The 26,504-nt window shown below is 36.6% G+C and overlaps 1 protein-coding gene across 1 annotated transcript in view; it reads left to right on the forward strand.

The window, feature by feature from the left end:
* The window catches only part of LOC122800219 (germ cell-specific gene 1-like protein), a 640,636-nt gene that overhangs the window by 548,647 nt on the left and 65,485 nt on the right, over nucleotides 1–26,504 (forward strand). The window lies entirely within an intron of this gene.

The following is a 26,504-nucleotide window of genomic DNA, read 5'->3' on the forward strand; positions in this document are numbered from 1 at the left end:
GGCTTATAAATGCCCTAGGGCAGATAGCCTAGTATGAACCTATGAACCTATGTCCATCAAACATGGTGCAGTGAGAATGTAGTCCTCACCAGCAGAATTGTCATCACTGTCCCCTTACTCCGTTGGCTGTTAGATTTCTTGACTTTTTTATTTATGTACCATAACAGAGAGCATCTTCTCCATCTGGTGCAGACATGCACTAATGGTACTGTGTGTGACCCCACACACCAAGCCTGGCAACTCCTGGTAGGTGACAAAATCCTCACCTCCTACAGGGAACCACTGCACCAGCTGCTGGGGTAATGCTACCTGATGTGGAGGGCCCAGGTACTGCAGGGGCAGCAGAGGCAGTACTTCCAGGTTGTGTCCCAGGTATGCTGGGCATCGGTGCAGGAGCTGGTGTAGTGGGGCCAGGCCAAGCCATAGTGGTTGACCTAGGTCCTTGTGCTCTAAAGCATTTTGTGAGTTGTCAGAAATGGATGACATGAAAATGACCACACATATAAAAATAAAAAAAGAGAGAAGGGTTGGGGTAAGAGAAAAAAAACAGATAATTAATACCATCATATGTGACATGCAATGAATTATTACAACATAAAGAATTTATTTCTACTTTTACATTTAAGTATACCTCTTAAAAACTACAAACTATAACTGATCATTGCTCAAAGTAATCCTTACAATGTGCATATATTATACATATGCTTGGTCAAGTTATACAGATTAAGTTAGCATCAGGGCATTTACCCCACTTATGTTGAAATTATTATGTAATATTTCTAAATGATTTGACTATGTATTTGTTATCTGAACCCACAACATCTGAGTACAGTATTAGAACTGACTCCTGCAGTTTGCCTGTGCATGTATGCTCGATTTTACATTTAGGATATGCATGCTTAATTTGTGACTACTGTATAGAAGAGTGATACTTTAGATAAAATAATAGTTATGTTGTGCTGTGCTGCATACATACCACTTGCTTTGCTCAGTCTTTCCAAATGCTCAGCATGGGCCTCCCTATTCACTTTTATATCTTGGCTGACTGTAGAATAAAAAAAAAAGAGAACAAAAGAAGAGCATTATGCATACCAGTCTTGCCTATATGCAGCTCTATTTTAATTCTCTTTATCTGTATACTTACACAACTGCAGGATGTCAGCAGTCCTAAACTCAGCCAGCCATTAAAATGGTGCCTGCACTGTTCTCCAATATGTGGAATGCCAGCCTTGGCCAGACTATTCCATGCCTCAGACTTGTACTGGGAGCTGGTATAGTCCTCCTGCAAGAGCCTTTGGCTGTGGTGCTTAAAGATAAATAAAGATTTTGGACTCCTCACTACCCCGCATTTGAGCCCTAAACTGGGCACTTTCCCTTCTAGCTCCAGACATGTCCAGTCAGGGCAAACAGCAACAGATAATAGTGCTTTCCCACCAATTTGTGTTATTGTGTTTACTGCTAGTGCACAAACCAAAACAATGATGCCAAATCAGATTTGCATGACATTAAGTGGACAGCACCAGTGCCAGAGAGGAAAGCAGTTTTTGAAATAAGAAGGTTAATCTGATAGTTGTCATTAGTTTATTGGGTGGCAGCTGCTGTAACTGTTAGTTGAGTTAACGTTGCAGACATGTATGGGGGCATACATTTTATGACCTGACCCTTTTTTGTGTGGCTTTACACACTGATAAAATAAATTTGTACTATGTGGGATTAAAACCTATGCATTAGAGACAAAACTTACTCTTCAACATAGGTGATTTTTCATTCCTGCCACAGAAGAAGTGCTTGCTGGATATGGTCATGAGTCATATATAAATACACATGACAGAGTAAAAGGATAATCATGTATGTGTGTGACCTGACAAGGTCCTGGTTTATACATTCATGTGTGTTTGACTATCATTCATGTTTGAAGACCATCCAAGGCCAGAGAAGTCAATTATAATTACAGAATCAGGATATTCTGTATACCCTCTCTGTCACACATATAATTCATATGAGCTCCACTGCTATGCCTACTTATTGCTATTTATAATTATGTTTTTTATTTATTTTTTAAAAGTGAGTGGAAAAGCATTAATAAAATTGTGATTGTGTTAAATGAGAACCCCCTGGCTCACATGCACTGTGCGCATTAACTTATATCAGTTGCCACAGGGTAGGTTGAACTACAAGTGAAATTTTTACAGTCATTACTGTGCACAGTGCCCATTGCAACTGAGACCTTGTTTGTCAGAGCTGCTCATTACTTACACCGTAAAGAGATGAGTGTTTAAACATACATGTGTGACATGACACTTCAGAAAATAAGTGTGTAATTGTAGAACCATTATTCTGACACCCACAGTTACACATTTAAGATATATCTGATATCCTGTGTATGCTTAATGTACCCACTGTAGACAATTATTTCTATGTTTGATTATTGTTTTTATGTTAATTTTAATATACAGTAAACTAGGGTTAGAACCTAGGCTCATCTGTATTGCATCACTACATTTACACCTACTGCCACAGCAGCAGTTAAGAAGCAACTGTATATTTTCATATTCAGTATTAAGCGTATGTGTTAACTGTCTCTCAATGCCACTTAGCGGGTTTGTGCAATGGGAAGCAAAAGATGCAACAATGTATCCTTTTTGAAATCAAGAATATATGCATCCTGTCTGTAGATGCTCTGTCTGCTTCGTGTGTGGGCCATTACGCCAGGTTTGTGCGAAGGTAAGCAATGCTCAAATGTGACAAGCAAAGCTCACCTTGTTTTATCCATGTGAGCAGTGTTTGACAGGTTTCATCCTTAAAAAGCAAATGTGGGACTTGAACCATGATCTACAGATATTATATACCGTGAGGATCACAATGTTTAGCAGATGTGCTACACACACATGTGATTCACAGGCATAGTTTATCTAGTGTTTATTATAAAAGTACATTACATGACATTTATTGTATTTATCCATTTCCCATGTTTGCCCTAAGCCATGTGCAAAACAAATACTGATAAAAAATATATAAACAACATAATGAAATAAATGTTAGACCACATTAAAGATTTTTACACAAGTTTGGATTTGAATTGTCATACCAATCAACCTACAAAACACAGTAAGGGTGTCTTATCTCCCTTTGCCACAAAAACAGCTTTGCAGCAGGAATGAATTCATTGTGCATACAAGGAAGTCTCATATCATCCACAGCTTAACAAGACATATGGCACTTGTACACTCTCAGTTGCTTGCACGAGTTAATTTCAGCTATAGTGCAATGAGTGATCGCACAGCCATTTATGACTCTTTTTTGCAGAAATGCAGTGATGCCTTATCTTAATATGGTGTTCATGCTTCAATTATCTGAGCAGTAATCTAAGACATGCAGTCTGTAATGCATTTTGTATCATTGTCCTTAAAATGTATGAGAATATTAAATGGCAATAATATACAGTTTTACGCAAAGGCAGGGGAATTTGGATATTAGCTTTTTAAACAAGAAAAATCTTATTAAATCATCATGTATGACATAGGCAATCATACATTTATATAAATGAAAATATACCATATTGACATAATTTTAGTTTCAACACAAGCCATACTGACATAATTGTATTTGCAAACATTACAGTATACATGGTGGTACAGCGGTAGCATTGTCACCTCACAGCAAGAGGTTCTCCTGTTCAATTCATGGCTGGAGCGCCTTCTGTGTGGAGTCTGCATGTCCTCCTCATGGTTGAGTGGCATTCAAAAGACATGCGTGAATGGGCGTGCCTTCATTGAAGGTTGGGAATTAGGCTGGCACCTCAGCATCATAAAAATCTACTGCCAATCATTTGCAGACCAGAGTTTTGCTGTGGCAACCCCTAACCGGGAAAAGCCGAAAGAAGAAGAAGACAGTATACATCACTTACAATCTATCCAGTAATTGTCAGTCAAAAATTACATAGGTCTGGATATTACTGAAGAGAAACTAACATGTGCTGTTTACATACATTTAAAACCTTGATAGAATTTCTTCTACACTTTGTAATTGTAATGTGGGTGACACACACATTGCAGGTAAGGGAGTCTGAATTGCTGTTGTGTTTTCCTTCTCCCTAGCAGTAATCAGTCACAGTTGCAATCCTTTAGCAACAAATGCTGAGGGATTGCCTGTGTTATGTTTACACCTGCTACACAGAAGCAAGATTTTCGGACTAAGCAATGCTGATAATTTCATACCTCATTTGCATCTTCACTGTAAACACAGGCCTGAATCTTCATTATAAAAAGTAACACTGTAGCTAGAGAACCTGAGGGTGATGAGAGTTGAATATGTGGATAACACAGAAGAAGATTGTTATTACTTTGGATTTATCTGCATAGAAAACTACTGATCTTGATAAGGCATAATTGAATTGTTCAGTTGCATACTGGATTTGCTCACATGTAACTAGGAAAAATATATTTTATGTGTGTGTCTGTGTGTGTGTGTGTGTGTGTGTGTGTGTGTGTGTGTGTGTGTGTGTGTGTGTGTGTGTGTGTGTGTCTCTCTCTCTATATATATATATATATATATGTATATATATATATATATATATATATATATATATATAGACATTAGCAAATGTAACTTTTATCTGTATGTACTTCTTAGAAGTTTACTGATGGCATAGGCATTTTTGTCAGGGTATTTTACTTTCTCAGATACATAGCCTTATTAACTTTCATCATAAGTGTTACTGTTAAAACTGTTTCTCTTTATACTCTTCTATATTATTTCAATGAAATGTAAATGTCATATATTTTCAATGACACAAGGGTGTTAGCCTATTAGGATGACCTGTGGATACCTGTATGGGAGTGCTGGGTACAGGCAGAGGTGACCAGCAATTGCATAAAAGTTACTTTTCTGTGGTAAATGTGTACACATTTTGGGGACAGTTTGTTTGAAAGCACTTATAACAATTGACTGATGTGTTATTCCTTATTTGGTACAAAATGTCATTTGCCTGTTGTTTTAAGGGTGGGGAGGCAAGTTCCATTTCTGTGTTGCCACAACCAAAAAATGTTTTTACAGAGGTTTGCTTTGCTAATGTCAGTCCTTATTTTGTCTCAGACTTGGTTACTTGGTTTGTGTGTGACTGTGATATTTTACAACCATATAGCATTTGAAAAACTGAAGTTTTGTTTCTCCAGTGGGTAATACTGAAAAAAAACTAATATGTGCTATATCTAAGCAGGACTTTTATTTATGTGATATTTATGTGTACTATCTTTCTTTTGTGTTTTATGTCGCATAGCACTATGGCACCCAAGCATCCCAATCTCTATAAACCCCCCTTCAATGACTTTGAGAATAATGTGATTGTCCAAGCCTTTCATTAACATGTTGCCTTTCTGGTTAAGAAAGGATGTGGGAATATATCTGGAATAATGCATATTTGGAACCAGATAGTGAATGATGTCAATGCTGTTGGGGGGTGCAGCAGAGCATATGATCAGCTGTGTCACAGTGCCAGTGATATGATTTCATTTACATGCAGAGCAGCTGCAGTGGCTCATGAACAACTGACTACTGGGGAGGGAGGCTGCTACAGAACCACCACTGACACCAAATGAAGAGTTCCTGTCCACTGTTAGGGATCCAGAAAGTTCAGTGGAAAGTGTAGAACAGCATGTGATTGACGTTGGTGCTGTTCTTTTAGAGGGGATGAGCATAGCTCTCAACCTCTTTAAGCAAGAAATCTGGATACAGCTATAAATAATGGGGGGACAAAGGCCCCAAAATAGGAACAGTTTTTAAATATTACAAAGAAAATGAGGGCAGCTACACTCCTGCAGGCAAATGCTGCTCTGAGAAAAACACCAAATGTAAAAAACAAAATGAAGGATTCAGCTACAGCAACCATGCAAGTTCCATACAAATTCCGAGGCAATATAATCCAACAACTCGTATTTCATAAAATACTCCAAAATACGAAAAACTAACAAAGTATGTTTATTGTGCACTCAGTCGGTAAGCGCTTTCACAGAATTGCTTCATCAGACCATAGCGGACTGAGTACAAAAATTATTTAAAAACATTGTTACCAATCACATGACACCACAGAAACGTCATTTCCTTTATTGACGTTACATTTGTAACAGAACTAAAATAATTATAGTTTTTAACTATATATATATATATATATATATATATATATATATCAAATCAGCCATTCAATAATGCATTTTTGGTAAAATATAAATGCAAAGGTTCAAACTGCTACTCATATATGAAGTTAGTATATAATAAAAAATACATTAAATCATAAAAAACGTATTCATTTTTTATCACCACATTCATAATTATGCAATATGAAATTCCTCATTAGTGATCGCTTCATCAATGATCGCTTAGAATAAAACAGATATTATATGGCATCAGGCAAAGTAAAGCTGTATAACTGAATCGCTGTTCTACTGAAGCAGAAAGCCACATGACAGCAAACCCCTGAAAAATAAACCACCGCATATCAACAAAGCAACCTAGATGCATCTCATCCACGATCGCTCAATAATTCTTCATCAGACCGCTTGTGCGAACAAACCATTAAGCATAATCAGAATAAAAAACATAATATATATCTAACTCATAAATCATCTAAAAAAGAAAAATTGTACACATAAATAAATTTAAACTAGCCGTTTTAACCAAATAACATTATTAAAACTTCAACCTAACATAGACCTGAAGATTATGAAAGCTACAGCATCTAAAAACTACTAAATATAAAAACATATATATAATTATTGAACAGTATCTAGATTTCAAAGACTGATCATTAATAAGACTGATTATTTATAGTGACGATGAAGTACCATGGAAGTCAGAAGTCAAACTATGGTTTCTGACTTCATATCCACTGAGTGTATATGCATCAGGTAAACCATTCATCACTAAATCTACATCATCGGCCATAACGACAGAATAACACTACATTCTAACTACTGCATATAATAATTTCATATCAAAATAACTACATGTTATATATAATGCACATCTCATTTCATCTAAAATAAATTAAATTACTAATATCTAATCACAAAAAACATAAACAAATTACTCCTCCCCTAAAATATGTGCATTAATAAAAAACTTATATTTTAACAAAAGATATGTATATATATGTGTTGTAAAGGAAATATGTACATATGTAAGAGAATATATGTATAAATACTGACCTATACAAACTCATCTAGTCAAAAATGGACATAAATAATGAAACATAAAACTTCAAACACAATAACAATACCCAATTTAAGCACCTCTCTAACCCTAAGACTCTTAGTATGAAGAATTGGTTTAATGGATACTCTTTTATTTAATCCTTTCCCTACATCAGCCCGAATGGGGATGATCCACTTCATTTCTTTTTCTTCTGTGACATTTTTTACATTACCACCTCGTGGATCAGGCGTAATGATTTTAATAACCATAAACTCGAATATATGCTTAGGACCTGTAGACATTATGTGCTTAGCAAAAGCATTAGTAATGACTCCTATTCCAATATTATATAAATGTTCCCTAATCCTATTCCTAAGGAGCCTGTCCGTCTTCCCTACATAAAAGGAGCGACATTCAACACAGATGGCTAAATAAACAACGTGCTGTGTATCACAACTAGCTGTGCACTTAAATCTAAACTCCTTACCAGTATCAAGATGCACAAAGCTTCCTGATCTATTAATATACGAACAATAGTTACAAATTTCACATGGAATCATTCCTATTGTATTTAAAACCTCTTTTTCAACATGTGGATAGCATAACATCCTACTAATATTTTTTCTATTTTTATATCTGAATTTAGGTTTATCTCCTACTATTTCAGCTATCAGTTAACAGAACACCCCAATGTCTCTTAAAAATATCATAAATATTATTTCTATCTCTAGTATAAAACATGGGTAACTCTAGTATAAAGTTCTCCCTCAATCTGACTAGAGAAATATGGTTTCGCTCTATTTTCTCTCAAGGAGTCAATCTCACAGAGCCCATCACTAAGATCATGGGAGCTATATCCTCTATGCTTAAACCTATCCTTTAGATCATTTAACTCTGCATTAAAGCCCCTTTCTGTATTATTCAACCTGGATGCACGCATCGCTTGACCCTTAACCACATTCTTGAAGACATAATTAGGGTGCATACTGCTTCTTTGAAGCATGGTGTTCCTATACACTCTTTTCTATGTACACCAGTGTCAAATGAGCCATCACTTAATCTTTCTACACATATATCAAGAAAATAAATTTTCGTTGTGGAAGCAGCCATGGTGAACTTCAAATAACTAGTGGCTTGATTCATCTGTCCCACAAATGATTCTAACATATCAAAACTGCCATTCCACAAAAGAAAAACATCATCAACAAAACGCTTATAAAATATAACATTTTTTTATATAGTTCCATCTTGTATAAGACATCCTCTTCCCACAAAGCAAGGAACATGTTGGCATAGCTATTGGCACAGGGTGTGCCCATAGCCACGCCATTGCGTTGTAGGAAGAAGGTTTTCTCAAACATGAAAACATTATTCTCAAGAACTGTTTCCAAAAATAGGCACAGTAAATCCCTCAATTCTTCATTATATGCACTATGCCTTTCAAGATAGCATTTGATATAATTCACACCTTCAAAATTGGGAATGACAGCAAATAACGATTGAACATCCAATGTTACAAACACAAGCTCATTCTGCTCCTTATGGATATTAGTACAAAACATATATAGCTCTTTTAGAAATTGCTGAGAATCTCTCAAGATATTCAGATTATCATTAATCAAAGGCCGCAAATGCCTTTCAATATATACTGAAAAAGGTTCAGTGCACCACCCCCTCCCAGATACTATGGGTCTCATGGGAGGGTTGGTGCTGTCCTTATCTATTTTAGGTAGACCGTGTATCATCGGTGTAATAGGATTCTCTACATATAGAAATTTAAATAAATCTCTAGTGATATTACCTGATTTAACCAAATCATCCAACATTGATTTAATACTGCAAACTTTGGAGTCAATAGCTACTTTATCTACTATACCATAGAACTTAGCATCATTCAACATTTCCAACATTGAAATCTATACTTATTAATATTCATTAATACAACTGGTCCACCTTTATCCGCTGGACTTATCGTCACGTTCATATCAGCCTGTAGTCTCTTTAAAGCTTCACGTTCATTGTGATTTAGATTATTTCTCATACAAGACATAGACTCAGTATAACCATGACTAAAGTACTTATGCAAATCATCCTCAACCATCTTATCAAAAGCATAAACCAAAGGATGGTGGTTGGGCATATATGTGCTGGACCTCTTAAATGTATTATGGTCAGCTGAACTATCATTACCCATTTCTAATGTCAACAAAACATTCCTGGTAAAAGTTTTCAGATCAATAATCAAATCAGTAAGCTGGCTAGTAGTTGTTGGTATGAAACCCAGCCCTTTGTTAAGTACTGTGCATTCATACTGGTCTAAAACTTTATCAGAGATATTCCAAATCAAATTGTCCCTGCATGATTCCACATTTTCTTTAGTGTGCGCTCATTCACTCTTTCTGGTGACATCTTCCGTTTTTGTCTTCCTCGGCTGACTGAACGCCCTCTCATCATGCCTTTCTCAAATGTAGGTATGGGTAAAGGGAACTGATGGAATTTCCCTGACATATTCTGTTCCATGGAGGTACTAGCTTTAGGACGTACATCCATCGACCCAGTCTTTTCAGTATGACCAGAACTAATAGGTTGTAAATCATTATTACATATCACTGAACAGTTGGTTGTAATAGGGGATGATTTTACTAAAACTTTATCAGAAGTAATTACTCTATTATCCAAAGAAGGTGGTACTTCCACCGCTTCAATGACTTTTTCTTGAGAAACTAATAATGCACCTGGAATCCTTCTGGTTCTACTCACAGTAGCAATATTCTCATTTATTACTTCATTATGTTTCATTCATTACATATGTACATATTCCCTTTACAACACATATATATATATATATATATTTTGTTAAAATATAAGTTTTTTATTAATGCACATATTTTAGGGGAGGAGCAATTTGTTTATGTTTTTTGTGATTAGATATTAGTAATTTAATTTATTTTAGATGAAATGAAATGTGCATTATATATAACATGTAGTTATTTTGATATGAAATTATTATATGCAGTCGTTAGACTGTAATGTTATTCTGTCATTATGGCCGATGATGTAGATTTAGTGATGAATGGTTTACCTGATGCATGTACACTCAGTGGATATGAAGTCGGAAACCATAGTCTGACTTCTGACTTCCATGGTACTTCATTGTCACTATAAATAATCACTCTTTTTAATGATCAGTCTTTGAAATCTAGATACTGTTCAATAATTATATATATATGTTTTTATATTTAGTAGTTTTTAGATGCTGTAGCTTTCATAATCTTCAGGTCTATGTTAGGTTGAAGTTTTAATAATGTTATTTGGTTAAAACGGCTAGTTTAAATTTATTTATGTGTACAATTTTTCTTTTTTAGATGATTTATGAGTTAAATATATATTATGTTTTTTATTCTGATTATGCTTAATGGTTTGTTCACACAAGCAGTTTGATGAAGAATTATTGAGCGATCGTAGATGAGATGCATCTAGGTTGCTTTGTTGATATGCGGTGGTTTATTTTTCAGGGGTTTGCTGTCATGTGGCTTTCTGCTTCAGTAGAACAGCGATTCAGTTATACAGCTTTACTTTGCCTGATGCCATATAATATCTGTTTTATTCTAAGCGATAATTGATGAAGCGATCGCTAATGAGGAATTTCATATTGCATAATTATGAACGTGGTGATAAAAAATTAATACGTTTTTTATGATTTAATGTGTTTTTTATTATATACTGACTTCATATATGAGTAGCAGTTTGAACCTTTGCATTTATATTTTACCAAAAAAGCATTATTGAATGGCTGATTTGATATATATAGTTAAAAACTATAATTATTTTAGTTTAGTTACAAATGTAACGTCATTAAAGGAAATGACGTTTCTGTGGTTTCATGTGATTGGTAACAATGTTTTTAAATATTTTTTGTACTCAGTCCGCTATGGTGTGATGAAGCAATTCTGTGAAAGCGCTTACTGACTGAGTGCACAATAAACATACTTTGTTAGTTTTTCGTATTTTGGAGTGCTTATTTTATGATATACGAGTTGTTGGATTATATTGCCTCGGAATTTGTATGGAACTTGCATGGTTGCTGTAGCTGAATCCTTTGTTTAGTTTTTAAATATTGTTTTTACAAACTTAGAAAGTTGAAAGAATAATAGCTTTGCATTAGCATGAATTTTCAAAGGGGTATGAAGTCTGAATCTCAAATGACTGACATTATATTCTTACTTCACTCCTCAAAGATTTGGCAATGATTTGCCAGAAAACCAGAATTTTAAGCATAACAGGCCAAAAAATATTAGGCAAAAATCTGGACATTCTGTGAAAATCTGTACAGTTGAGAGGTATGAATTGACAAGTATGTCCCAGGAGGAGCTTCCAGGTAAGTTTACATATAACACATTTTTGATGTTTTTTTCCTGTGGTAAAATATTGAAAGCAATAGTTAAGTTAGTTTAATATTTTTTTTTTGGGGGGGCAATCTATGTATAGATTGATACAGTTAGCAACACATTCTGGTTTATTACAAATAGGCTTGGGGTGGATGTGTCATCCAAGTTTCACTTAAATGTATTGTTAACGGACATAAAAATGCAATAAATTGTTCCCCCCCATGTTATTGTTATTGTGATGATGATGTCCTTACATTTTGATTAACTTCTTCCAGGACCATTCTGCCTAGCAAGTGTGGAGTCATCAGTACATGGTAAGCCAAATATTTTTATTTCAGTACTGATGAATGTTTGACAGAAATATGCATATATCATTATGTATTAGGTGGGTGTAATGACTGTGTGTGTATTGTTGCACCATCTATGATATGGGTACCAATGTTAGCTTGTTAGCATAAATTAAATTGTAGTGGTGTAGCTATTAATTTCTTTCCTGTGTTTGTTTCTTATTATTACAGGTGATCCTGACAATGGAAGTGTAGAACTTTTACCACCTGATGTCAGAGTATCGTCAGACTCTGATGATTTTGGGCCAAGCACTAGCACAGTCAGGAGGTGCAGAAGTTAAATCTGACACTGAGGTTGACATTCAGCAATTCCCTGTAATTCCATCAGACACAGTTAGTAGGCCTATGCAAACCCATTCCAGTGAACCCTCTGATATTGGACAGGTGGAAAGTGAGACACTTGATCAGGGTAGTGTGGTTACTGTGGCTTCAGTGTCTGTTGACTATGGTCATAGCCAAAGTGTGGGCATGTGTCACACAGAAAGGTTTTTAGGAGTGCTTGGTGGAGCCCTCCTGTCCATTGTCAATCTGATCCTGGTGTAGCTTTCTATATCACTCGACATATGTTTAGGGCCATCATGGATCATGGAGGTGCAGGCATGTTCCAATAGGGCCTCCGAGGAAATGCATAAGATTGTAGATGTGGCACAGGCTGACATGTGTACCTGCCTCAACTCTGTTGCTGATTCAATGTATTGGATGAATGACATGTTGGAACAGACAGTGTCTGTGATGGAATGACTGATGGAGGTAGGTCATCCACATCATCTCATGTTAGCTGATGTGGCTGTGCCTGATCATGCTCCCATAATGATACTACTTCCACTGTTCCATCAGTGGATGAGGTGGCCATACCGAGACATGGCTAGCATCATATGCTGTCTCTTCTTCCATGACGTCAGGTCGTCAGGGGTATAAAACATGCAGCCGATGCCATTACATCAGTCTTCCTTGCCGCGTGGTGCCTGAAGCAGAAGCAGTTCGCAAGTGCTGGTCAGCTGACTCCTGAAATTTTCATTTTCGAGTTTCAGAACCGAAGTCTTCAAAAAAGCTAAGTACTCCATTGGGGATCCTTTTTCTTGCTCTTAACTGATATCAGTAAAAGTTAGCAACTGTATTACCTGTGGAAAGCAAATACCTCATAAAGATTTTCATTCGTACTGCATTCCTTGCTTAGGCCCAGACCACAACGTCCCTTGCTGTCGGTTTTGTGTCTTACTCAACCCCTGGACTATTCATCGTTGGTTTATTTTTGTAGCAAATTATTTTGGTACTCAGTTTAACTATCCAGAAATGGCTTTGGTCAGCCATGTAACTACCGATATTCCGAAAAAACGTAAAGATAAAGACAGAGACAGACCGCATAGGTCCAAAGCTGCCGACGACACTTCCGTTAAGCTAGTCACCAGTTCACTAGTACTCAGTGAGGCGCTTTCACAGCCCCTGATACCCGCTACTTCAGATTCGCAGGCCTCTACTGAGACCCATTCAGAGTCCGGTATGCCGTGAGATGCTTCTTCGACTATGGAACCTGTGGATGTCTCTACCTTGGATGGGTCCAGAGCCACTGTGCAGGCACCAGCTTCTGAGGGTATATCCAGGCCAACTGACTTGCATTTCAAACCGATGCCATCTTCTTCTTTAAGGCCAAAAACTCGACCCACACCTAGAAAACTGATGTCCAAACCACATGGTCAGGCCCATATGCCTAAAAAACAAATGATAAGAATGGCTGAAGACCTTATTACTTTAATTAGGGGAAGCAAGCCTTCACCCTCTAAGAGACCTAGAACTGATTTTCCTTCTGATTCTTCTGATCAGGATTCTGAAATTTCTGTTTCTTCTGATTACCAGGATTTGCCCTTATCTACCTATGAGGATTCTGATGCAGAGCATTCCATTCCCTCTGCTTCCCCTCCTGAAGATTTTTCTTTTGGTGAAACCTTGCACACTCTTAGGGAGTATTTCCGCTGGGAAAGCCAGGATTACTCTGACTCCAAAAAGAGACTTAGGGAATTCTTTCTTCTCCCTCAACACAAGCCTTTAGCTATCCCTCCTGTCCTGGACATTGTAGATGATACCTTCCTCGAATCTAGCCTGGCTCCAGACACTTTAATTCCAACTCCCAGGAAGCCTGACAGGTATTACAGACTACCTGACTCTCACAAGTTCCTCTTCAAGAATCCTACTGTGGACCCAGAGACCATTTCCCAAGGACCTAAAGGCATTAAGGCTACTACTGCCAAAAACCCTATCCCCTCTGATAGAGATTCCAGGACCTTGGGCAGATGGGGTAAGAAGGTATACACTTCTGCTACTTTGGCCATTGGGCCTTAAACAGACAGTTTCATATGTTAAAGTATCCGCAGCATATTATGGGACTACTTAAACAGAAAATGTTGATTTCTGACTGTGCTGAAAATACATATATACAGGAATAATGCATTCTGCTGAACAAGTTGGTAAACATACTTTGCAATGTGGTTTTGACTCTTTAGAAGCATCTTGCAGGGCTGCGGTCACTGGGTCTGTACTTAGAAAGCATGCTTGGCTTAAGGAGCAAAATTTGCCAGATCATGTTAAAGCTAAATTACTGGATGCTCCCTTAAACCAAGACTACCTGTTTGACAACAAAGCAGAAGAAGTCCTTAAAAAGATGGAGGAAAAAGCTAAATCTATGCAAACAGTTAAATATTTCCTGCAAGTACAGCCTCCCAGATTTAGTAGGCATTGGCCTTCTAATAATTGGTCCTTTCCTGTCTCTCCCAGGCCTTCTCAGTCCAAACCCAGGAACAGCAGACCACCTAGGCTACAGTCTCAAGGTACTCACAGGCCTAAGCAGTGGGGGGCTCCCACTTCCAAAGCTGGAAGTAGTAAGACACCCCCTATGGAAAAATGTCACAATAACTTAACCTTAAACCTTTCAAGCCCTGCTCAACTGCCTGTTCCCTTAGGGGGAAGGATCGCCCTTCATGCAAAAAACTAGGAATTCATTACCCAGGACAAATGGGTTTTAAATATAGTTTTCCAAGAATACAGATTCCACTTCCACACCTTACCAACCCCAAACAGTTGGCCAGACCTACCCCCCAAGTCAGTGGGCAGAGGCTCAACAGCAGATTCTCTCTCTTCTAAGTATTAGGGCTATTCAACCTGTTCCAGCAGAATAAAGGGGACAAAGTTTTTACTTAAGACTTTTCCTGGTACCCAGAAAAGACAGCTCCTGGCATCCTATCCTGGACCTCTCTATTCTAAACACCTTTTTGGTAATCCCAAAATTCAAAATGCTAACACTTCAACAGCTGCTTTCTATGCTAGGCAAAGATGCTTGGTTGACAACCTTAGACTTAAAGGAAGATAACCTACACATTCCAATAAGGGAATCTTGCAGGAAATACCTACGCTTCAGTTCTCTGCACTTCCCTTTGGTTTATCTATTGCACCCGGGGTATTCACAAAGTGTCTAGCTCTAGTCATTGCATTTTTCAGGCAAAGAAATATTCAAATATATCCATACCTGGACGATTGTCTAATTCAGGCAGAAAGCCAGGGTATGCTACTAAAACATCTGGCATTTGTAAAGAAACTTCTAACCTCACTGGGGTACACCATAAATAAAAATAAATCTCATCTAGTACCCTGCCAACAAATTGTATTCTTGGGAGCAAGCTTGAACACAACTTCCCAGATGACTTACCTCACGCCAGTGAAACAAGATTATTTGACAGCCGACTTCAAACTACTGGCCACAAAGACCCAGCTATCTGCAAGGAAAATCCTGCAAGCCCTGGGGTTCATGGCCTCTTGCATCCTACTAATTCCATATGCAAGACTGCATATGAGGAAACTACAGTGGTATCTAATAAAGCCTATGGTGTCAACATTCTCAGGACCTGGAATCAATGATTCCTATTATTCCTTGTATAAAGACAGAGTTCCTTTGGTGGGCAGAGGCTTGCTACCAGACCAAGGGTCTCCCATTCACTCTACCCCCTGCCGCCCAAATCCTAACAACAGACGCATCAGACTATGTATGGCAGGGCAGTGCATTCAGGGCAAATGTGACCCGAGTCAGATGCACCTGCATATCAATCAAAAAAAAATGTGAGCTGTACAGAATTCCCTAACAGCCTTCAAAGCCCACATTCTTCCAGGACAATTATTGGTAAAGACAGATAACACCACTGTTATGTGGTACATAAACAAGCAGGGGGTAACCCACCCATGCCCTCTCTGCAGGCTAGCCATGGCTCTGTGGAGCCTCAGCCTTGAGCTACCAAGTTCACCTACAAGCTTAATTCCTGCTAGGCAAGCTAAATTCACTGGCAGATGACCTAAGCAGAAATCTCATAGACCCACACGAGTGGAAACTGGAACCAAAGATATTCTACCTTTTGAGAAACAAATGGGGGAATCCAGACATAGACCTGTTTGCCTCCCCTCAGAACTACCAATTGGACAAATTCTGTACAAGGACTTGCCACAGTCAAACTTGGAAAGTGGATGCACTGTCCTTCACCTGGGAAAGCCTCTCAGTTTATGCCTTTCCCCCTCTGCCTCCCCTCTCGAAGGTTCTGCTAAAGATCAAACAGGACAAACCAAGGACAATACGGATTGCACCAGACTGGCCATGCCAGCACCCCCTCTTGCACAGTATGTCACTGCTGGAACCATGACACTTGCCTCAGACCCCCTTCCCTGCTGTTCCAGCAGGAGGGCCAGATTCTGCACCCTCAGCTTCAAACCCTGAACCTTGCAGCCTGGCTAATTCCTTGAGCTCTCCAATAGCATCCCTCAGTAAGCAGGTGCTAATTGTCATTCTAAAGTCAAGGAGGCCTCGTACTAGAAAATCCTATGCTGAAAAGTGGAAAAGATACTGTTCCTGTTGCCAGACTCAGGGGATGGGCACAATGGTGCCCAACTTACCGCATATTCTTCAGTACTTAACAGAGATGCTCCACAAGGGCCTTCCCTTCTCGTCAATTAAAATTCATGCCTCTGCCATTTCAGCACATTATAATACTGAACCACCCCTCTTTTCTCACCCCCTGCTAAAGCAATTCCTCAGAGGGGCCAAAAATTTAAGACCTCCCAGGAGAGCCCCTACTCCAGCCTGGGACCTTAACTTTGTATTGGAAAAACTCATTCTACCTACTTTTGAGCCAGCTGCAACTGCAGAGTTGAAATTCCTTTCTTGGAAAACAACTTTCCTTCTAGCCATCACTTCAGCAAGAAGAGTGTCTGACTTACAGGCCCTCATGGCAGTGGAGCCCTTCATCATTTTCCATGTAGACAGGGTGTCACTCAGGGCCAGTCCTTCCTTTATGCCCAAGGTGGTGTCTAGTGTGGCCCTTAATCAGTCCATTCATTTGCCTACTTTTTTCCCAAATCCACAAAACAAAGGAGAACGAATATTGCACTCTTTGGACATGCACAGACAACTTAGATTTTATCTGGACAGGACTAAGCCTCTCAGAAAATCTGAACAGCTGCTAGTTGGCTTTGCTGCAGGGGCAGAGGGGAAGGCCATTTCAAAGCAAACCATTTCTAAGTGGATAGCCCATTGCATTCATTTCTGCTATAAGCACCATGGAAAACCTACCTCACAGGGGATAAGATCACATTCCACCAGGGCTGCATCTACCTTTACAGCCTTTCTCAGAGGTGTCCCTACCAGGGACAGCCTAGAAGCTGCTACCTGGAGCTCTGTACATACCTTCACCAAGCATTACCACATGCCTATTTTTTCTAAATCCAGAGCTGGTTTTGCCACTGCAGTTTTGCAGGACTTAATAGCTGGTCCTAATGCCCTCTAACTTCCTCCTCCCTTCCTTAGCTTTGGGAATCAACCCAAATGTAATGACTGCAACAGTGAAACATGAAGAACATAGTACAGTTGTGTACACTTACCATAAAAGTAGATGTTCGAGTGTATTCACTGTTGCAGTCCTGGTTACCCTCCCTCCAGCCCCCTGACTTCTCTTGGCTATACTTTTCTTCTTGTTTAGTGTATTTCAGCTTTCTGTTGTATTTGCTTTTTGTTGGAGGTGTAGTCTAACATATAATTGCTTTCCATTATGGGGCACCTGACATTTGGGGCAAGAAAAAACTGATGTAATGGCATCGGCTGCATGTTTTAAACCCCTGACGACCTGACATCATTGAAGAAGAGGCAGCATCCGATGCAGGAATCCAAGACTTTCATATTCAGGCCATCTGAGGGCTAACTGCAGGCAGATAACCCAAATGTAATGACTGCAACAGTGAATACACTCGAACATCTATATTTATGGTAAGTGTACACAACTGTACTTTTTCTATCTTTTGAATTCAGGGATACGTAAGTCTTTTGTCTGATGTTCAGGGTGCATAGCTGATTAATGCTTAGTATATTTGTGTTTGTGATGCTGTTTTGCAAATTATACTGCTTTCTTACAGGTTTTTGTAATGTGTACATCCCTCCCAATCTCTTAGACCAACAAAGTTGGATCAAGCCGTAAATAAAAGTGGGGTAAAGGCCCAACAATAGGGACACTTTTTAAAAAATATAGTCTTACAAACTTAGACAGTTGATAGAGTAACATGTTTTGCATTACCATTTTTATGATTTTTTCTGAGGGATATTAAGTCTGAAACTGCTATGTGTGTCATTGTTTTCTAACTTCACTCTTTAATGATTTACCAGTACAAAATTATAAGGCCAAACTGTGGACATTGTGTGAAAAATTTGTACATTTGAGAGATATGAATGTGTGAATCTTTGATGCTTTAGGCCTATTAGTTGATAGAGGACACATATTCACATAATACTGCTATCACATCTTGATGTAATTGCTATAAAATTCACCCACCTTATATTTACATTGCAAGTAACAGTATGCAAGTATATGACATTCATTTATATTCTTTGATATTTATTTTTCTATTCCATGTTCAACACTTACCTTGGAAATTTGACAGTTGCAAGAGTTTTAGTTCAGGGCTGACTCTGTCTGATGCTAGCAGTACACAGCCATTACATGGGTAAGTAAATGCTGTGAGTGTTGAATGGCATCAATGTTACTGTATGTATGCGCATAGGATGAAGGTTTTAGCCCCTTAGGTGGTGAGTGTTTGTGCTATCTGTTGCCTCTTGGCCAGTGCGAGGACATGTTGTACATGCCTGCATCTGCCTACCCCCACAGCAGCTGCTGGTTCCCCCTGTGACTCCACACCTGTAGGTGTCTCTGTTGACCTTGCCACTGGTGGTGGGGTGTGTGCTTATTCCCCTTGGTGTTCTTGCTGAAACCGTTTTCTCAGGATAATGTTCTGAAGCAATGCATAAATGGTGAATATTTCAGCACATGCACAGGAATTGTACTGCAGGGCTCCCCCAAATGTATCTAGGCACCAGAACCATGACTTCACCAGCCCAAGCACGTGCTCTATGATATTTCTTGTTTGAGAGTGTGCCTCATTATAGCATTCTTCAGTTAGTGTGTGTGCATTTCTGATGGGTGTCATCAGCCATGCTTCCAGTGCATAACTTGCATCCCCCAGTAAATGACCTTGTGGGTATCCCCCTAGAAAACATCTGATATAGTTGAGACAGATATGTGAGTTGTGGTAACTGCTTAGGTTGCCAGCACACACATTCAGAATGATTCATTTAGTCTTACACATGACCTGGCTGTTGTGTAGAATCCCTTTCTATTTACACCCTTCTCTGTTTCCCAGGTGGAGCTTTGATTTCTACATGTGTAGACCCTGTGGCACCCAGGACTTCAGAGCAGTGTGCTGTAGGTTAGAACATCTGCATTGTTCTAGTTTTGTCCTCAGGTGTACAGGAAAAATATATATAGTCACTGGCATGCTGTAGCACAGTATTCAGGAATTGTGGAGGATCCTGGATGCTTATGCCTGTGACACCCCCAACACATCCTTTGTTGGTCTCTGGAAGGTCCTGTAGATAATATTCTAAGAGCTTCACATACCTTAGTTTTCACAGGTATTGGTTTCTCTCAGTTTGCCCTTGACATGAAAAACAGCAACAGCAGCCCCTAACATTCTTTCTGTGTGGACTAGCCCATGGCTGTATTCCAGTAGGTTTTGGAATTTACAGGGAAAACCTACACTGACTTCACATGGTTGCTTTATAGATTGTTGAATAACGTCTCCATCTTGGATTGGCTGATTAGCATACAATTCAGCTACTTATGCTGTAATTAGCATGCCACTGTGTTTACCTTGCTTGTGCTTACTGAATACAAAAAGATTCTCTGTCATGTGTCAGTGCCTTTAGTGGAACATGTAGGCTTTATTGAATCTGCAATTACATATTTACAAACACATATATACACATTTTTATTACTATTTAACATTTTTCCTATATCATCCTCCTTATTATTCTTCCACAATTGGCCCTCACTCCTTACACAACCATAATCTTAAATTTTGCAATATATTTGCCAAACTATATTTCCCATTTAACAAAATTTAATGCTATCTTTCATTCTAAATAACCCATATTATGTAAAATAAATTCTTATATACTCTTCTCACATACTCTTTCTTCTTGTTCCTATAATATCCATCCATAATCATATTTATATCTGTATTGTTTGTGTCATTAATACTCTCAAAAAACTTTTCTTCACACATTTTCACAACTCTTTTACATTTCAAAATTATGTTCTGTTGTCGCTTCCACCCCACAAAATAAACACACTCTTTAAACTTTCTTTTTATGTGGCATATTACTGTTTAGTTGTAACTTATTTATTACCAGTCTCCATAGGACATTCTGACACTGTCCTGTCTTGGTACACCACTTTTTCCTTACGTTAATGTCTTTAAATATTTATTCTAGCAAATTGTCCCATGCATTTACATAATAATATTGCTTCATCGCATTATTATACTACACCCTTCTAACTTTCTGTATCTCGTCAATTTTTATTTTCCATGTTGGTATTTTTTTTTTTTTGATAATTTTTAATTTCTTCATTTACACATTCTTTCTGTTTTTCTTATTCTCATCATCTGTCAGAACTTTTTGTACTCATATTTAAACATTCTCATTATTATTTTCTCGTTCTCTTCCTTTACTTGCTTTAATATTTTATACAGGTTTAAGAAACTAGAACAAACAACTGGATTTAGTAACACCCCCCACCTATCTTCATTTATATACAGCACACCTATTTTCAATGGGTTTAGTCTTGAACCCCAAAAGAAAAAAACACCAGCTGCGCAATTTCATTTTCATATTAGTCTTGGTTCATTTGATATTTACGCTGTTTTCCCATTAATACAACATTCACCAGATAAACCTTTTTCCAGAATGGTAATCTATATGTCCTCCACAGAAGACATGTATCTTTCAGTTCTTTTATCAAAACATCCCATTGCTTCATGACTATATCACTTTTCCCAAATTTTATCCCTAGGAAAGACACTTCAATCACTGATAAATATACCTCACACCACCGCCAAATTTCACCACATCACCCAAACCCTTACTTTTATTTTTATTCAAGGTCATTCTCATTGCTTTTAAACATCCATTCAGGCAAACTGACACCTCCCTCATCCATATTTTATTCGTAGCAACTATGACTATATTGTCTATGTATGTCAGAAGTACTGGAATCACCATCTCCTTTTACATCACACATATAGCATCATTCATTTTATAAGCTACTTCAGTCACTACCACATTCATTACCAATGCAAATAATATTCTACTCATAGAAAATGTTTGTCTTATACCACACTTCATTCATATTTCTTTTCTCAGCCACCAATTCACTAACATTCTCACTCTATTGACATCCCTTCCATTTTATACCATATATACTTTCTTCCATAACTCTCATCCTCCTTTCCATTCTACTCTGTATTATTTTCATGAAAATGTTGTAATCTTCTGTTTGTTTTATTTCATTCTTATTTTTCTTCCATATAAACTTTAATATCCCCACTCTATAAATCTTCAAAAACAAACCCTCCCTTCAACCACCTATTCAGTACATTTTCAAAATGCTTTCTTTCCCAATCCATTAATTTCTTATATATTTCATACTTTATACTATCTGGGCCTGATATGGAATCAACATTTAATTTCCTAAGTACTTCATTCAATTCAGTAGTAATAATAATTTCTTTTTCAAATTCTTCATTAACTCATTTTGGATTTTTTTACTTTCTGTTCTCTTTAATTTCCTTCATTTCATCGTGTACATATTTTCCGTATGCTGTACTGCAATATTCACAGTATGCTCTTGTGCTCTTTTTACCTCTCTTTTATATTTTTCATTTCCCTCATTGTGCTAATATCCTCCTTTACTATTTTATCCAAATATGCAGATACCTCCAACTACTCCCTTGTAAATAATCTCTGTCTAAACAGAAATGCCTTAATTTTTTTATTGATTTATTTTATATATTTATTTTTCCATATCGTAGTACTCTTTTGCATTGTTATTTAAATTCCCTAATATACTTCTGTACATTTTCCCATACTTCATTTTCTCTGCCTTTCTTATATCATATTGCCACTGGGGAGAAAAACACTTGTTATACTTTTTTTTTAATTCAGTCTAGCATTCAGACCATTTTTATATAAGTTCTTCATGGTTATATGATCTTTCCATAACCACAGTACTTCCCGCCATCCAATTTCATCGCATAATTTCTTATTTATTCTTTTTCTTCTTTTCCTATTTCAATAGACTTCCTTTCTTCCATCACATCCATCCATATTGCTAAATGATCTGAAAAACCTATCACAACCATATGATATTATCTGCAACCCCAATCCTTCTGCTAATATAGAATAAACAATTTCAGCTCCAAGTGCCACTCTTCTAAGTCTGTTGACTTTTGCTTCACACAGTTAATTTACTGCAGTTTATGACTTCTTGTATATTTTACATTTGTTATTTCTTTTTACATTCTCCTTTAAATCACAGTTAAAGTTCCCTGCAAATATAATTTTCATGTTAACTTTCACATACTCTTAATATATGATGAAACAGGTTCTCTCTCTTTCCTTGTTAGCAATAGATACATATAATGCCATAATTCTATAAACATAATCTCCTGATCTCATATCCACAGCAGTTAACCTTCTCATCCTTAGCAACATCAGTGCTAGTATTTTCACTAGCACAGCAACTGTAGAACAACATTCACTTCCTAAGTTCCATAGTATATTTCCACTCCACAATTTTTCAGCTTGCAGTCTTTCTTCACTTGTCAGGAATCTTACATCCTCTAACAGAATAGCATCCACATCACATTTAGTGCACCATCCCAGCATCCCTATTCTTCTTACAGTGTAATAATATTGTTCACATTTACTTAAAGTACTCAAATTGTTGATTTTCCTTCTTTTTATGTCTAGATAAAATATTTTTAAAGTTTCTTTTTTTCCTCTTTCTCCAATTGAATATTTTTCCTGCATTTATGTACAAATAATTCTTGGTTCCTCAGAATCAAAATTTTCACAGGCGAGAACTTCAAAAAATTATTAGTATCAATCCCTTCTCTTGACCTCTTTTCCTATACATACACTCTCTCTGTCCTCCTTTTCCACCATATATTTTTTCTCTTCTGCAGTTTATTCTTCACCCTCTCTCCAGCCTCTTGTCCTTCCTTGTGTATGAATTCTTCTCTTCCCCATTGCTTTTCATTATTTACTGTTTACTCTTGACAATTCATCCAAAAGTGTCTTTTTTTTTTCTTTTTTTTTTGCAATCTGCATTCAGGCACACACCTTCTTGCTGGATATCCTTTCTTCCCACAGTAGTTACATTATACCTTGTCACGGTCATTAATTAAATGAGAAAAGTCCCCACAATAGAAACATGATTTAGGCTTATCAGCATTTCTTAATGCCTCTCTATGGCCAGCCACAAAAAAAGCACTTCTTAAGTGTTTCATCGTGTATTGTCACATTTCAAAACATCTTCCAACCTCAAACCTCCATTTCATAAGTTTCTCTCTCATCTTTGACTTTTACAGTATTATCAACAATTTTCACCCAAACCCTGCATGCATTTTTTAACATCACATTCTAACAGTCCATTTGTTCTAAACTGCAAAGTAACATTTTTTAGGCATTTAACCTACTACCAGAAAAAATAACTGTTTCATGGATAAAGGTCCTGCTATTTGTTACACAGTTCCAGAAATCTCATCATCAGTCTGTCAGTTTCAAATGTTAAGTAATAAAAAAGTCTCTGTTCCAATATATATAAAAGACACAATTTATTTAGCTTCAAAACTCAGAACAGTTACCAAATTGCCCCATATATAATATATGTCTATTATAGCACCATTTATTGTTCTTATTCTTATAGTTGGTCTTCTTTTCTTTTTTAAAACAGCTTTAGTTACAGTTTGCTGCTGATCTTTTTAACCTGCCCTCACTATTTATGTTTTAATATTTTAGTTAATAATTCATCATTATCATCTTATAACCTCTTAAGGACTGTAATCAAATTTACTGAAGCTGCATACACCATTGGATTGATTAGTCCTAAATTGCCCTCATCTTTCTCAATATATAATATCTCTCTTTTAACCTTTGTTTAACCTAGAAGCCCATATAAATGAAAATTCAATGGTACAAATTTATTTTTCATATTCTAATAGTAAAACTAAATACACTAGCCAAGTATGCTATTTTTGCCATTAATATTGAATTTATTAAACAAATATTTTTCTTATATGATAACCTAAACATTTTCCAAAATGCACATCCATTTATCACTTTATCTATCATCTTCTTCCACTGTAATTATCATATTTCCTACTTTACAAAGTACATTCTAAGAACTGTTTTTTCTTGTGTATTAAATTCAGTTACTCCTTTCTTTCCAATATACCCTAAAGCTTTAATCTTTTCTCTGTTCATTTACAAGCCTATGGCATTTAAACATTCATTTCAGTAGTTCAATACTATTATCATTCCTCTAACATTTTTATAACAAGTATGCTGTCATGTGCATAGGCTGAAAAATAGGTATACTAATATTCACCTAAGTAACATATTTCTCTTTCTTCATATCTCGGTTTATAAAATCTAATACCACATTCATTACTAGTACAAAAATTAAGCTACTTAATGGACAGCTTTGTCTTATACTCCTCTTAATGTTTATTTCCTGACCTAACCACCCATTTACCAAAACTTTTTTCTATTATATTTATTGGCAGTTATACATAGATCTCTTATCTTTGTACTAATATTATATGATTGAAATATCACCCACAATATTTCAAGTTATATAGAATCAAAGGCCTTGTTTAAATCACCAATCATTATTTTCATTTGTTTTTTTCTGATATATGCAGTCATCTACCAGTTTTATAATTATCATTAATAATTCCTGACTTCCTTTACCTTTAGCACTGTATATTGATTTCTATATTATATTATGAATCTTAATCCCCATTCTTTTCTGTATGATTTTCATAACAAATCTTGTAGTCTGTATTATTCAGTGACACTGGTCTCCAGTTCTGCATTTCCTTTCTATCCCCTTTTTTCCATATAAACATTAGAATACCACTGCAGAACTTGTTATATGCAAATACTTAGTTTAGCCATTCATTTAATACTGCTCCAATTTTTTTTTCCATATTGACATATCTTCATACATTTGATACTCTATCTCATCAGGTCCTCCTGATGATTTTACATCGTTACAAATATTTTATCAATTTCTTCTAAAAATGTTTCCTTTTCTAATTCCATATTATCCTGTTTTGAAACCATCTTTACCTTCTATCTTTTCTCTTTAAACATTTCTTCTACATAGTCTACCACAATTTCCATTATTTTTCTTGTCTGCTTTGAATTTTTACCTGTTACATCTTTTATTGCTGATTATACTATTACCTTCTTTAGCTATTTTACTCAAGTATGGAGACACTTCTTCTTTTCTTCCTTGTAAGAAATATATTTTTTTTATATAATAGATATTTAATTTTCTCTTGATTCATTTCATATAATTCTTTTTCTTTATTAAAATAGTCTGTATCATTTCTTTTAATGTTATTGAATGCCTCATTACTTAACCTACCATCATCTTTTTGTATGTCTCTCAATTGCCATTCTATATACAATTTCTTATATTTTTCTTTAAATACCATCCACTATTCAGACCAATTCTTATAAAAATCTCAGTCACCAATGTGATCATTCCAAAGTTCCTTAACTATCATTTTTTTTTTACCATTTTTCTCATTGAGTCTCTTTATTCCTTTTCCTATATTTATACATTCTTCATTATTTTTAATCTGTATCCAAATGGTATCACATCTTTCTCTGTCATGTCTATTCATGATGATGTTAAGAAATAATCTCTTTTAGTTCTGTGTTCACCCTTGATATATGTCTACCTATTGGATCCCCATAAACTAAAATCTCCATACCTAATTACTTCCAACATTTTATTCATATCACCACTTTTTTTCTCTTCTTTCTTCTCAAATCACAATTAAAGTCCCCTATAATTATAATATACACTTTGATAGTTATGTAATCTAAAATTCTTTGAACATATTTCCCTTTCCTTACTTATGACATATG

Source organism: Protopterus annectens, chromosome 4.part0 (assembly GCF_019279795.1).
Source record: "Protopterus annectens isolate FY-2018-M chromosome 4.part0, PAN1.0, whole genome shotgun sequence".
NCBI lineage: Eukaryota > Metazoa > Chordata > Ceratodontiformes > Protopteridae > Protopterus > Protopterus annectens.